The sequence below is a fragment of the Amblyomma americanum genome, chromosome 4, assembly GCF_052857255.1.
Source record: "Amblyomma americanum isolate KBUSLIRL-KWMA chromosome 4, ASM5285725v1, whole genome shotgun sequence".
NCBI classification, from domain to species: domain Eukaryota; kingdom Metazoa; phylum Arthropoda; class Arachnida; order Ixodida; family Ixodidae; genus Amblyomma; species Amblyomma americanum.
In genome coordinates this window covers 85,297,152-85,311,436 of record NC_135500.1, presented here as the reverse complement: position 1 = coordinate 85,311,436, position 14,285 = coordinate 85,297,152, and the positions used below count along the sequence as shown (strand labels likewise).

The window sequence follows — 14,285 nt, the reverse complement described above, 5'->3', positions numbered from 1 at the left end:
GAAAAAGGAACTGTTCTTTCGTGTTTTTTTTAGCATGAAACGTTATGAAGAATTGAGAAAACACCTTGTCATCAAATATATTTACTTCCTGACTCAAAAATAAGCTAGTAACTATACATTTTCACCAAACATTCATATTGAATAGGCTTTTCAGAAAAATGTGGTGACATATTGCATTCATTGCATCTGACAGAAAATTGTGTCCGTCAGACTGATTGGAACTCAATGCTTTTGTTTTCCGTTTTCCAAGTTCAAGTTCGAATTTGCGTACATAGTTCACGCGCTCTCCCTCAAGCCTGTTGTACATCTTATGAATTTTATGGAACTGTTACAAGTTTTTTTTTTCACACGACGCAGACGGTGGAAGAATTCGGAATAGCCAATATACGGCTGATGCTGGCAACTCTTCCTACAAAGCTTTTGCCATTATGCGCATGCCTCAAGCTCCTAAGCAGACTCCCAAGTGGCTCAATTAGCCCCAAAAATACAGTACGTAGTGAAATCCTGCTGTGCTGAAAAATTCGTTCGGAAAATTTGGGAGTGTTTTCCTTCATCTCGGGAATGAAAGAAACCGAAAAAAAATCTTTCCGCTCAAATTTGATTTTTTTTCAGGCGCTTATACCTTCTAGGCAGGCAGAACACTTTGCCGTTCGAATAAACACCTTTACACTTGCTGGAGGTGTCTCGGTTCCCGTCCCGGTGCTAATCCTGGAACTTCGAAGCGGAATGCTTATCATCCCCGAAACCATGCCAGAAGGTCCGAGAGAACCATCGCAGCCCATCTCTACCACCGTCCTCTGCTCCAGGGTGCAGCGCCAGCGTGACCCTTCTCCATTTAGTGGCACCGACGACCAAGACGTCGACGATTGGCTGGCCTCCTAAGAGAGCGTACGGCGCGCCTGCAGGGGGTCTTGCTGGCTTGGCCCTGGGTGGCTCATCTTCTGAGCAGTCCCTGTTCATGCTGCAGGTCAGACTTCATCCGCGAAGAAGTTGCTCGCCAGCTTTCTCTACTGCTTCACATTCCCGACATCGTCTGCCCTCTGCACAACTTGGCGCCATCTTTCGCGCCCCCTATTCGCCTTGTCATTCAGGAGCAGGTTGCTGCAGCTCTGCCAGCCAGCCCTTGATTTCCCTGTAGCAGCACCACTCACCTATGCTGGAGCAGTCACGTGTTCCCGGCGCTCGCCCACCTTTGCCGCCTACCGTAGCAGCTCGGCATTTCATTCGCCACCGCCGTCCATGCCACAGCCGCCAGTCCCGTTTCTTCGACCCCACCGACACCCTACAAACGCTTGGCGTACCGTCGACAATCGACCAATATGCTACTCTTGCGGTCTCCCGGACCATGTCGCGCGTCTTTGCCGTCAGCGATCCCCTCGTTCTGGGGATGCCGTGCGCACGTTCCTCTACGATTACGAGCCGCACTTGCCTAATCGCTCTTCTGGCTCATCAACGCTTCGCTCCCAGTACCCTACTCGCCACTCGCCTTTACCTCGACGACGTTCCATTTCTCCAATGCTCCACCATCCGGACCCCTCCATGAGGAAAAATGAATGCCGCAGTTCAGGAGGCAAGAACTACGTGTTTTACGAACTTGTTAAGTCCTCCGTTTCCTCCTTCGAACGTGATTAAGGTGTCTGTTGAAGGCGTCCGCTATCTCGCTCTCGTCGGCACGGGTGCTGCCGTGTCAGTAATTAGTGATGCCCTTCACCACAAACTTCGTAAGGTGACAACACCGCTGTCTGACTTTTCACTTTTACCTCTTAGCGCATCCACCCCATCGCAGCCTTCACGGTCCGCGTTTCTGACAACGAGGTCGCCCATACCATCGAGTTTTTTGTGCTGAGCACCTGCTCTCACAATATCATCCTCGGCTTCAGCTACCTCTCGACCCACCGTGCAGTGACTGATTGTGCCCGTGCTGAACTTGAGCTTTCTCCTGTGTGCAATGTTTCATTGTGTGACCTGCCTGTGCCTTCCGCAAAGCTTCTTGTAGCTGCCGACACCGACATAACCTCTCTTCTCTTCTGCCCTCGTTCCGCTCAGCCGTGACGCTTCCCTCAGCAACCCTGTTCTTTTCACACCCACCGCAGCTGCCACCCGCCATCAGCGCCTTCTGATTTGATTCGCCGTTCTCATGATTTCCGACGGCCACTGCGCTATGTCACAAAGCCATTTTCTTGCCCCTCTTCTGTACATCGCGGCGAATGCCTCGGCTCTATTGAAGAACTGAACTCTGCTCTTGCGTCCGAGTTCTCCGATACCCGTGCCTGTCCCCCAGTTACTGCTTTAGCCTTTTGTGCGACAGCGCCCGATCCGCTTCCCTCCGACGTCTGTCATCGTGCCATCGTGCCATCGCTCCCGACCTTCCGTCTGCTTATCGTGACCAGATCTTGGAACTTCTCCACCTTAGTGGCCGCGGCCGTGTTTTTCTCTCCGACGCCGTCAAGTCTCTGCTAAAGCAATGACAAATCGTTCATCGCTGCACCAGCGCCTATCACCTCCAGGCCAAAGGCATGACTGAGCGGTTCTACCGCACACTTAGTGACATGCTCGCCATGTACCTTGACACAGCCCACTCTAACTGAGACCAAGTGCTCCCTTTCGCCACGTACTAGTATAATACGGCTGCGCAGACAACGACAGGGTTTTCTTCTTTCTTTCTCTTATATAGCCGGGAGCCTACATCCACCATGGACACCGTCCTTCCCTATCGCCCTGAGCCTTCCGAGACCACATCACTTTTCGAAGCTCACCTGTATGCCGAAGAATGCCGGCAACTTGCCGTGCTCTTTCCCTACACAGCTCCAATGTCATCAAACGCCCCGTCGAGATTCCTCGCACCATCGCGCGTCGTACCCATCTGGCGTCCTCGTTTGGCTCTGGGTGCCTTCCTCCACTCCCGGCCTCGCCTCGAAACTGCTTTCTCGCTATCACGGACCTTAATTACCCCGTTGTGCAACAAACTTCTCCCGTGAATTGCATCTTTGAGCCGCTCGCCCTCTCTTCGGACCACCGTCGCCGGGGGCGCGAAACTGTGCACGTCGAGCGCCTCAAGCCTTATTACGATCCGCCCATGCTTTGCTCCCTGTAAGTCGCCAGGATGGCTCCTTTTTCGGCGGGGAAGTAACTGTAAAGGGCAGGCGGGACACTATGCCGTTTAGCACAGAGTTATTGCACGTGCGATAGAGCCGAAATGTGTTGAGGTTCACTTTCGGGAACTCTTGACGCTGGCCTTAACCTGTGGAGATATGGTATATTCCCTGACACTTAATGAGGAATTTATATTGGTAACAAATACCGCGTGCGTTGCCCGAAAATATTCAAAAACTGCTATATATACATATTTCAAGCAGCGCAGCGAAGAATTAGACAAAGTGCTGCTGGTATTTTCGAGTGACGCCTGCTGTGAGTGTGTCCGTCGTGTCGCCTTTCGACAAACACCAACCTATCTGCGCTTCAAATAAACATGTTTCCAATATTTATATATATATATTGCCAGCTCAGTCTTGACTTTATATTAAAGTTCAATGTTTTTACAGTGTTCAGAATAAAGTTCTAAAAGTTCTAAAGTACTTTGAGTGTGAGCTATGGGTTGACGTTTAGTAATTGGGCAGACCCAACTGCTCTGCTCACATGTAGAGATCGCAGACTGCCCTCTGCCGGAAATCAGCGTCCCACGCGGCTACGAAGGCGCACAAACTTGCTTAATGCTCCAAGTATAGGCGAGAAAGACCAAGCTGAGTGAGAGAGACCCGTGCGTGCGAGATCAGGAAATTACGTTAATGTAGCAGTAGGCCGTAAAAGCAGGAATAGGTAGAAATAATTGTTCGTGAAAAGTTTTGAAGTCAATTATTTTCCACTGTTTGTATGTGCTTTCATCGCAATTTCTTTGCCTTATCTGCTGATCTCGTGGGTGCACTCTAACTGTATTGTTTTGTCAGTGCGTACTTTTCATATCGTGCTTCCTTAACATGCACACTGGAACGTTTTATTATGTACCACGCAACGCAGGAAAGAGCTTTATTGCCTAACCTGGCTCTCAGGCAAGGAGCCTAGTTTCGTATAGACAATCTGCAGTGAAGTTTCCGGTACTGACAGCAGTATTCTGACCCACACGTTGCCGTCTAAAATCCACTTTCGTGAGGATGGCAGCGCGTACGAGACTTTCAACCTCTATAAGTTCATTACAAGAGCATGCGCGCTTTCCTGAAGCGGCACTACCTTCCTCTTCTGAACGGCTTAAGTCTAGCTCACTAGAGCGAAAAATAATCTCATTAGATGCAGCCTCGCTTTTGTCACTACCCAAGCGGCTGAAGCCAGCAGCGTCGAGTAATGAACTAGAGCAGCTGCTACGTCACCTAGATAGTACATGCAGGTTGCCTGTACTGCGTAAACAGTCAGGAGTTTGTCCTTGCGAAACAGGCATAAACGTCATTGCTCTTTTAAAACACAGAGCGCCGCCATCCAGCCAGCCGACGAACCACGCATCGTGATACGCGATGGCGCCGACAGCCGCCGCCGCAGGACACCCGCGACTATCTGCGTTTTTGGAGTCGCCTCCGGCATCGTCGTCACCACGGTCGTAGCCTGCATCGTGTGGCTGTACCGCTTTGGATATTCGTCGGAGGCACCTACTGCAAAGGTAACTGCTATGCATTAAGCCGGTGATTTCCTTCACAAAGTGTTCCCGTCTTTGCGAGTTCAATATATTTCGCTAAATGTGAGCGAACTTAACTTCTCAGAATGGAGGCACATATAAACACGGGTCAGTCCTGTTTCTGTGCGTGCTATAGCCAAACATTTATGAACGGCACGCTCCGACTTAAGGGTTCGCATGGGAGGTCGTTTTCTTATGAAGTGAAGTCGTGGAATATGTATTCAGTCAGGAATGTGCCCAGGAACAACTGGACCATATGTAGCAATGCAATTTTGATGTCAATATAGAAAGGAAAGAATTAGTGCAAGAAATATGCGAATTATACAAGTAGGAAAGAAACGTGAAGTGGCAAGCCCTGAGGAAATAGAAGAATGACATGCAATAGATATTGTGAAATTGACACACATTTATGCAGGAGCAAAAAAAAGGCTTTCACTTCTTGGAATTACATACTAAAGAACAGACATAAGCAGACGCACACAAGCAGTAGGTATAGTTGGAGGAATAATGGGCCTGAAATGTAGTTTGGGTTCCAGATATGAGCCTATTTATAAGCCATTCAGAAATCCCGCTTTAGATACCGAGGACGGAATGAAACTGATCCTCCATCCGTTTTCTTCCTTCCTCGCTTTCTAAATCCCTTGTCATGGTGGCCCTTGTCTTGCAGTGGACTTGAAGCGGATGAAGCTAATTATTATGATGGTTTACAGCGGACAGCAAAAACCACGGTTTTCGTCTTGTATTCATTTTGGGATCAAATGCGTGTTTGATTTTTTGGTGCGCTTATATTTCTGGAACACTAGGTGCAGTTTGATCGTCCTTGCCTGGGCTGGTTTAGCAGCAAAGAGGCTTTTAGCGATGTCCGGCTAATGTGTGAGCATGTCTTAGAGAGTTTGAGACACCAAGTTCTCAGGCTATCAAGAGCCGGCTGCAGGCTCCTCTTATAGGCAAGTACACCCGAAGAGAAGTATTGGATGCCGCAGACATTTGCAACTAATTTTAGCGTGGCTGAAAAAGTTTAAAATGCTTTTTCTCGTCATCTAGAGCCATCGCTAGCGCGGAAATTATTGACCTAAACTCAAGAGAATCACTTCAATATGTCATAGCACAATAACGTAACGTACGATAAGAGGCGATTAGTGCCTCTCGGAGTGCTTGGATTGACGGCACGGTTGCTTGGTGCCGTCTGTCCCTCGTTTTATTTTTCTCTGTGTGTTGTGCTGCCAAAATAGTTGGTATTTTGCGCGCTGCTTGGCATCGTCACGCGAGCCTGCGACGGCGACGTTCAACGTGTAAGCGTGTGTGTTCGAGGCTGCCAGCTTTGGTGTCTTGTCTGTGGTGTGGTGTCTTGTCTCGCTTCGTCCCCGTCTTTATTCGCGCTGTATCGCATTATGGAAAATTACCAACTAGCCCGATCTGCCACTCTTGCAAGCTTTGGAACGCAGCGACCGCCATGCCTTTTACCTAATGCGTGGTGGACTTCTGCCCAAGCAAAGCTGAAGACGGCACGCCGTTGCTTCAGTTCCATCAACACGATGCACTAAGGCACGCGTGGAGGGACTTTGTTCGTGCCACCGGGCGGCACTATTGGGCACCGGCCAAGACTAGCACGTCATTACTTCATGGCTGCTCTTTATGTTAAGTCATTTCAAGTCTTGTCCACCTCTGCAGGGATTTCAAGGAAATTCAGAATTTCTGATGCGCGAACTATATTGCAGTGAGGTTGATACAAAAATGTTCGTTAACAAAAATTTTCATTAACAAGAAATTTCATAGACGCACTATGTCATACAGATAGATGTAATTACACTGAACAATATTTAACGGGCACACATTAGTTTAGTTCACAGTATAGTCACTGTGACTACTGAAGTTTTGTTGTTTCAGTGCTGTAATAAAACTTCACTACGTTGTCTTCTGGGGCTACTGGTATAGGATACCGAATTTTGAAAGCGCATGTGAAGACAAAGGGCGACAGAACTGCAAGGTACAAGTGCTACTAACAAATAAGTTTATTCAGAAACTTTTTTTTCTGGTCAGCCCGCCTGTGCAGTTGTTGTAATCATCGAATTACACAGCGTAATTGTCAGTTTTGTGGTCCTGTCTTTATCTTCGCTTTCAAAACTCGGTATGTTGTCCGGAAATGTTGACGCTGGCACAAAAGCAACCTTGGTCTTGTTCTTGAAGTCATGTCGTCATGACGGACAGAGGTTTGTACCATTTCAAAACGCCTATTACCCATAAGCTTTTTCTGTGGCGTAAAGAGGTGGAAATGGCTTAGTGCTGCTTCGGAAATGTAGAAGCGATGTAGCCGCAGCACGCTGTTGGCTGAGTGTGGCGAGGCGTTTTGCACAAAACACTTTAGACAATACTGTTTGACCGAGGAACAATACAAACTCTTCTTTGTAGATAGGATGAAATCTCTTTCAATATAGAGGTAAATACTGTAGTCTGAAAAGTGGTGGTCTTGTTTTTTTCCGTGGCTGAAACCTGAGGGCAGAGAGTCTTTGCACACCAGCACGCTTCTCCGCTACAGAGCATTTTTGTACTCTGTTCTGAAAACCACTTTTGTGCTTGAGTGAGAGCGCAGGTTCTTACAGTATGTTAAAGCATGTTTCTGTGTGCACAGTCACCTTGCAGTTGATATGGCTAAAGTGTTATGTATTAGGTTCACTGTCCATCAGCTGTCTTATATAGCCGGGGCCCCCTGCTTGAGCCTTGGAAACACGAACTTAAGAAATGTGATACCTAGGAGAGCTTTTGATACTATTTATTTGGCCAAATATCTTTGATCCACGTGTCATTATTTCCTTTGTCATTTTCTGCTTCGTGCATTCTCACAATAATGTTCTGTGCTCCCAGGAAGCAATTATTGTTACAGATGTCTGCTTACATCATGAAACAACACGTTACTGTGTGTTGGTTATATGTTTAATCTGCTCATGATATGTCTAGTTCTGTGAAGGCTGCAGAAGCAGTTTTGCAGCGTGGTACTCGATACATCGCAATGTACCAACTTCTTTCGTATACCACACATGAACTTGTCACCACATTTGTTCTTAATAGCACCTGTAAAGTCATTGGCCCAGGTGATTATTATATGCAGGTGGCCATGACATTAATGTAATCTACAGAACAGCTCATTCAGTTTTCAGAGCAAAAAGGAGCAGACAGGCAACATTTCATGGCAATTTATCAAACCTACAAATATCAGCCTCCATGCTTAGTCCCACTCTGCATCAAAGTGTAATCTCAGACGCCCATGGTTATTAGCTAGCATAAAAATGACTGGTGGCACTTTCGGCTTCAAGCAGCAACCAACGCGCTTGTATCGATTACGTGTGCTCTCATCCTGCACCTGTGAAATGGGCCATTCCACAGGGATCAGTTCTTGGTCCTTGTTCATTTTAATCTTCATTTTAATGACATAGCTCACAGTCTTCCTATTAAAATAAAACTATATACCGACGACAGTTTATGATATCATGAAGTTTACAATTGCAGGGACCAGGTTCTACTGAGCAACGCTCTAGAGATCCCAATGTCAACTTCAGGTGGACAAGTAACAATAAACAAAAAATTCAGATGCAATGAGAGTAACGCGGAAGCTGCAGCCAATAACTTTCTTGTACTCTGTAGGTGGCAAAGCTCTCGAATGGCTAAGTCGCCATAAATATTTAGGCATAATCTTAACATAAGACTTAATGTGGAACGACCATATATCCGAAGTTGTGAAGAGAGCTATGAAGAAACTTCTTTACCAAAGAACTCTGCGACAGTGTACTAACGAGGCGAAATTAGTGGCAAATAAAAGTTTAGTCCGTCCTGCAAAAAGAATCTGGATCAATCTCCTGGGATCCATCTAGAAGAGGCAACATAATCAAGATAGAATCTGTCCAAAGGAAATCACCAAGACTTATATACCGTTCTTATAGTTGGCGTACATGAGCCAGCACACAGGTAAGGAAGGTCGGATTATTGTGTACAGAAAAGCGGCGCTAACGTGATCGATTAGAATGCATGTATTGCTACAATGCGATATGCTTTGTATGAGCAAACTCGAGTACATAAAAGCATTGTGTAGGCGTACCATCCGATCACGCCATAATAAAAGAAATTAAAAAATTATTATTTGTAAGCGATGTTTATTGCCTCACGGCATAAAGGTTATGAAATGAGGGATGAGGAGGATGCTTAAATACATAAAAAAGCTTGGCCTATGTAATGAAATCAAGTAGTCAACAATGGTTCTGTCCTAGTGTCCAAGCGATATATGAGTCCGGATTGTTTGGTGGGAAACTAACTGCCGCCAGGTGCCGAATTCTCGGTGGCTTCAGCGCCAGACAAACCCACAGCAGGTGGTAAATATCCGCCTTACTATCTCTGATCTTGCAAACTGGACACTCGGGGCGGGGATATAAATCTTGGAATTGCGGCCACTTGCTTGTCACTGCTGGAGTTAGGGCAAACCCGACCCGTATCCTCCGAAGCGCAACCTCCTCTGCACGGTTAAGACCACGGGGGAGGGTTGCCACACACGGAGGGATTTGAGCACGTGTGCAGCGCCGGAGGTATTCCTTTCTTGTTAAAAGGAGGGTGGTGTCATCCAGGCAAAGACGAGGTTGGGATCGAAAGGCGGGTCACCGAATCTGCGCGGCTTTGTACGCACAGTAGGTCACGCGGGACCCAATCAATACGGATTTGCTGCGGGATGCGTGCCGCTAGACGATGGATGTCTTAGCAGATTTTTGGGGTGCGACTGACACGTCGTAGCAGGCGTGTGACGTGAAGGGCGTCGGTGCGAATGATAATGCGAGCCGTAGGTAGCATGGGAACGGTGGCCACAGGGAAAAGTGCCTCTTGAACCGCAAGCATCTCCCCACAGGAGGAGGAAGGAGGTTCTGATAGGCGAAACATTGACTTTTTTTTAGGGCAGGCTTGCTAGGACAGTAAACTGCAGTTGTTTCGCAGGTCTGGATGCTTGCGTCAACGTACATAACGATGAAGCCATGCGGCATATTGGCGTCTTGCTCTGTAATCCGCTCGCGAAACGACGATGCCGCGTGGGTAAATGATGGTCCACGTTGATCAGTTGGTCTGTTGTCGCTTAGCTGCACAAAACGCCAGGGAGGGAGAACTCGCGGGGGCGGCTGTAGAATGGAGTGCGGAGAAGCCTATGCCCTGAGTGCACGCGTTGTGTGTGTAAGGCTTGACTTTATGCGGCGAGCATCGCGTCGTTGCTGCACCAGCTCATCTAGTGTATTCAGTTGCGCATGCTCTTGGAGCGCCCCGATCGGGGATATGCGGGGAAGGCAAGTGATGACCCTCATTGCCTCTCAATTAACAGCTTCAAGGCGATCCTACTGAGCCCTCGTCAAATGCTGGAATTGGACTTGGGAAACGAGGCGCGGTTCCACAACCGCAACAGCTAACGTGCAACATGAGAGCGGGCTCCGCCTTTTTTAGGAGCAATGTGTGTAACCAGACCCAGCGCCTCATGTGCTTGCTTTTTATCCCGAGAAATCAAAGCAGTACCTCTCCCTGACTAGTGTATTGTCAAGCCCAAGGTTTTTACGGTCCGACTTTCATAAATTGGAGTTCCGGATAGATGGAGACGAATTGGTGTTGTAGCGAGGTTACGGCACCCCCCCCCCCCCTCGGTTGGCGACTGACACGAACGTGGTTTTGCTCACTGAAAGTTGAAGAACAATTGAAAAAGCATAAGTCGACGTAATATCTATGCCCGATTGTAGGGCTGCTGCTAGATCCCAAAGGTCGTTGTGTGTGGTCCATACCGTTATGTCATTAGCGTACGTTAAGAGCTTAATCTTAGAGACATCATGTAATCGCCAAGCAAGGAAGATAAAAGCAATATTAAATAATGTCTGCGATAATACTGATCCCCGGTGAACGCTGCGAAGAGGCACAAATGATCCGACGGCCTCACCCCTGAGGCGTATGGCAAAGTGTCGGCCTTCAAGATAGGATTTAAGAAAATTGCGCACTCTAACGGGAAAATGCATGTCAAGCGATTCCAGGATGGCAGCATGACTGATACTATTGTACACCTTTTCAACGCCCATGGCCAGTACAGTACGTACATTGCGGCTGCGAGTTGATGCCAGAACTGCTGACGCCAAGACAGATAGCCCACCTTCTGTACCTATGGACTTGCGAAAGTCAATTTAAGCGGGGTGGTAGAAACCATGGTGCTCAAGTCACCACAACAGTCGTGTGGCATTTTGTCACTAAGATTGCACAATGTTGGCGTAAGCGATATAGGCCGGAAATTTCCAAGGTCTGTCGGCGGCTTCCCCGGCTTTGGGATGGGATCACAATAGCCGATTTCCAGTTTTCTGGTACGACGCCTTCTATCTATACCTTGTTAATGGTGGTGAAGGTTTGAAGGAGCACAGCGAACCTGAAGCTCTTGTAAACCTCGTAAGGAATAGAGTTCGGACCGGGCATAGTTTTCCAATGGGCCTCATCTATTGCTGTAAGCAACTCGGACATGGAAAATAAGCTTGCAATTCTCTCGGCGTCGGCTGTAGATGGGAGCTTATCGACATATGCTGGCAACACATCATTCTTGGGGAAAAACTTCCACACTGCCTCTTTGGCGAAATCATCCGGAGTTAAGTTAGCTGCGAAGCATCCTGCGGCCGCTGCGTCAGGACGACGGGAGCCATGTTGCATTACACGGAACGTTCGCCAGAGAGGAGCATTCGATGACTTTGCAGAGAACTGCTAAAACCACGCATGCCACTGCCGTCGCGAGAGATTGCATTCATAGCTGCGAGCCTTGGCAGTAAGGTAATTCAGCCTTGACCACGCTTGCGCAGAAGTCGGGTCTCGGCAAACAGCTACCTCCACTTGTCGGCGAGCAGCCCACAGGCTATGCAGACCCATATCCGGCGCCAGGCGATTGACGTCGGTCCAGGTGACAGCGGTAGCCTTATTAAGCGCAGTTTGTATGCAGTCCACAAGTAGTATAGATGATTGCAGAGAGAGAGAGATCTTCGACGGTGGTGCGAAAAGTGTCCCAATTGGCCACAGAACACCTACGATGTGATCGGCAGGCCCTTGATGGATGGAGACCAATGATGGTAGGATGGTGGTCACTCCCCCAACAGTCAGGCTAAAGGTGCCACGAGGGAGTGCCGGGGCCAGACCACCACGTAAGTTCAGGAGCATATGTGGTGCTGTGAGTGTGACGCATAGCCCGCGTTGCTGAACCGGGTTGATTTAGAAGAATAAACAACGCATCCGCGAAGGCATCCCGCACACTCCTGCCGCGGGGGCTCGAAGTATGGTACCTCCAGTCTGGGTGTGTGGCGTTCACTTCACCTCCGACTAAAATCGGGTACCTCGGGTATTTCCTACGCACATGGAAAATAATGTCAATAACCAGTCCAGATTAATACGGGAGGGAGCGCCACCCGCTGGTCTAACGTAGTAACATACCACCATAGCATTGCCTTGGGTAATTTAACAGCAACTGCAACTACCTCCTGATACGAGGTGCGCCAGGTTTCCAGAGAGAGGCATACTTGAAGGAAACGCGTGTCAACGTACACCATAGCCTTTACAGGGGGGGAATCAGTGTGCACACTATGGTCGTTCATCGAAGGCGACGCGTAACCACTGAAGCCCGGAATCGCTAGCAAGGCATTGGTCTCCTGCAGTAGCATGGCCCACACCTGAAGCTTGTGCAAGCGAAGACGGGTTTTGAGCTCTCCCACTTTAATGAAGAGGCCTCTACAGTTCCACTGGAGCACACCAGAAAAGCCGGAACGCGCCTTCTTCGGTTAGTAGTTCAAGCGTTGCAACAGAAGAGATGTCAGGCTGGATAACCGGTAACCATGAAGCGGAGCAGGGATGCTGTAGAGTTATCTGGCAATGTAGCAGGTACTCTGGGAGGAGCGTTGAATGAAGCTGGTGGGCGGGACATGCTTGGTGCTGATTCCTCATTTCTATTTGCGGTGCCAGATCCCGCTGCATGTCTACAGCGCGCAAGCATTTCAGGGTGTTGTCAGAGTCTTGAGACCTCTGTCAAGAGCCGTGCGATTTGGTCATCAACTGCTATCATATCATCGTAGGGAGGTCCCGGGATGCTACGCTATTTTGTAGCCTGCTGATTCCGGCGATACGCACTTTATCGCTATATATATATATGCTGGGTAGCAGTTCCATGCGTGTGCAGCACGGGAAGTTCGGGCAACTCGTCATCATCCGAATGAAGAGCTGCAAACCGGTTGGAAGTCTGCACAAGGGGTGTATTCACATTCTCAGTCACTTGCTTAGAGTAGTAGTAGTATTGTTCTTGATTGTGCTCGCATAGCCCGCACTGAATGACCAGACCAACTTGGGTTGCTTCACTTCCGGCGGCGATCCCAACCCGCCACCTCCCATACAATGACCTGCACAGCTCCGCCATTGTCTTGCTTAGAGTACCCACGACGAATATTTTCTGTTACCTTCCGCTCAGTTTTGCAGAGGCCACATCTGTACGCCGCTGCGCCTCCCGGCGCAGGTTCCACTTGAGTTGTGAAAGGGCAAGATCTACGCACATGGCGAGGCCTGAAGCAACTCTAGCACTAGACAGCGCTTGGTTTGTATGGCTGAGGCCGTAAAATGCAACCAAAGTAGTACAAGCATGCTGGCGGTGTCGGTGGGCTTTGCACGGGGACAATGCAAGAGCGCCCTTTTTCTATATAACGTGCAAGGATCACTTGTTGGATAGGACAATAAAGCTCACGCTGAAGGGCGGCCTGGTCCTCATTAGCATCGACGTTGTAGACAACACAACGTTGCAAGTCGGATCTATCTACCAGGTACACCTGTACCGGCACCGAAACCTCGCTGGTGCATTACAATTAAAAAAGCAGGTAAAAGTTGGCATTACAGTGCATTACATATCACTCCATGAAATTTAATGCACTGTAAAGCCGCGTGAAGCCGCACGTAATGCACGTAAAGCCGAAAAAACTTTTCCTTCCGAGACACGCCTCCAGATTTGCCTGCCGAATCTTGGTCGCTACATCGGCTTTTTGTTGCCAGAGATTTGATAGTGGCTTTGTAACTCACTGAGCCGTGGGTGGACAAAACTGCTGAGTGGTCTGTGGTTAGGCAGGAACGTTTCCCTTGTGAGCCGCCACTGGCCAAAGAGGAACCGGTTGCAGCGTCTCCCGAAGGGCGCTTTTGAGAAGAGCGGAGGGCCGACGGCCCGATTGGCGGGGCTGATGACAGGTCCATTGGAGTGCTCGGCGTCGGTTGCAGTACTGGTAGACATCGATCCAGACGTATAGGCTGAGCAGCCGTATCTATGTTCGGTCCAGAGGGTAAATCACTCACGAGCTGTTGTACATTTGAAGAATACAGTGCAAGCGCCGTATCCGATGAAACAAAGGCACGATTTTGGAGGACTGGCCCATGCTCAGGGAGCATTTGTACGGCCGGGAATGCCACTGAAGCAAAAGGCGCAGGCGGAGCTACCCCCGCCAGCACGTCACCGGAGGCGCTAGGCCTAGCCTCGGTGCGCAGTTCAGGTCCAGGAATAACTGTGTGACATTTGCTGTATGCCACGCAACCAGGCGGCGATTGGCCATCCGAAGCCTTCTCGGAT

The 14,285-nt window shown here is 48.9% G+C and overlaps 1 protein-coding gene across 1 annotated transcript in view; it reads left to right on the top strand.

Annotated features, from left to right (window-relative positions):
• The first annotated feature begins 4,482 nt into the window (after positions 1 to 4,482).
• The window catches only part of LOC144130228 (neprilysin-1-like), a 159,800-nt gene continuing 149,997 nt past the window's right edge, over positions 4,483 to 14,285 (top strand). Inside the window, exon 1 of the mRNA XM_077664201.1 lies at positions 4,483 to 4,645. The gene's annotated coding sequence lies outside the window, so the exon portion shown is untranslated. The remainder of the gene's footprint in view (positions 4,646 to 14,285) is intronic.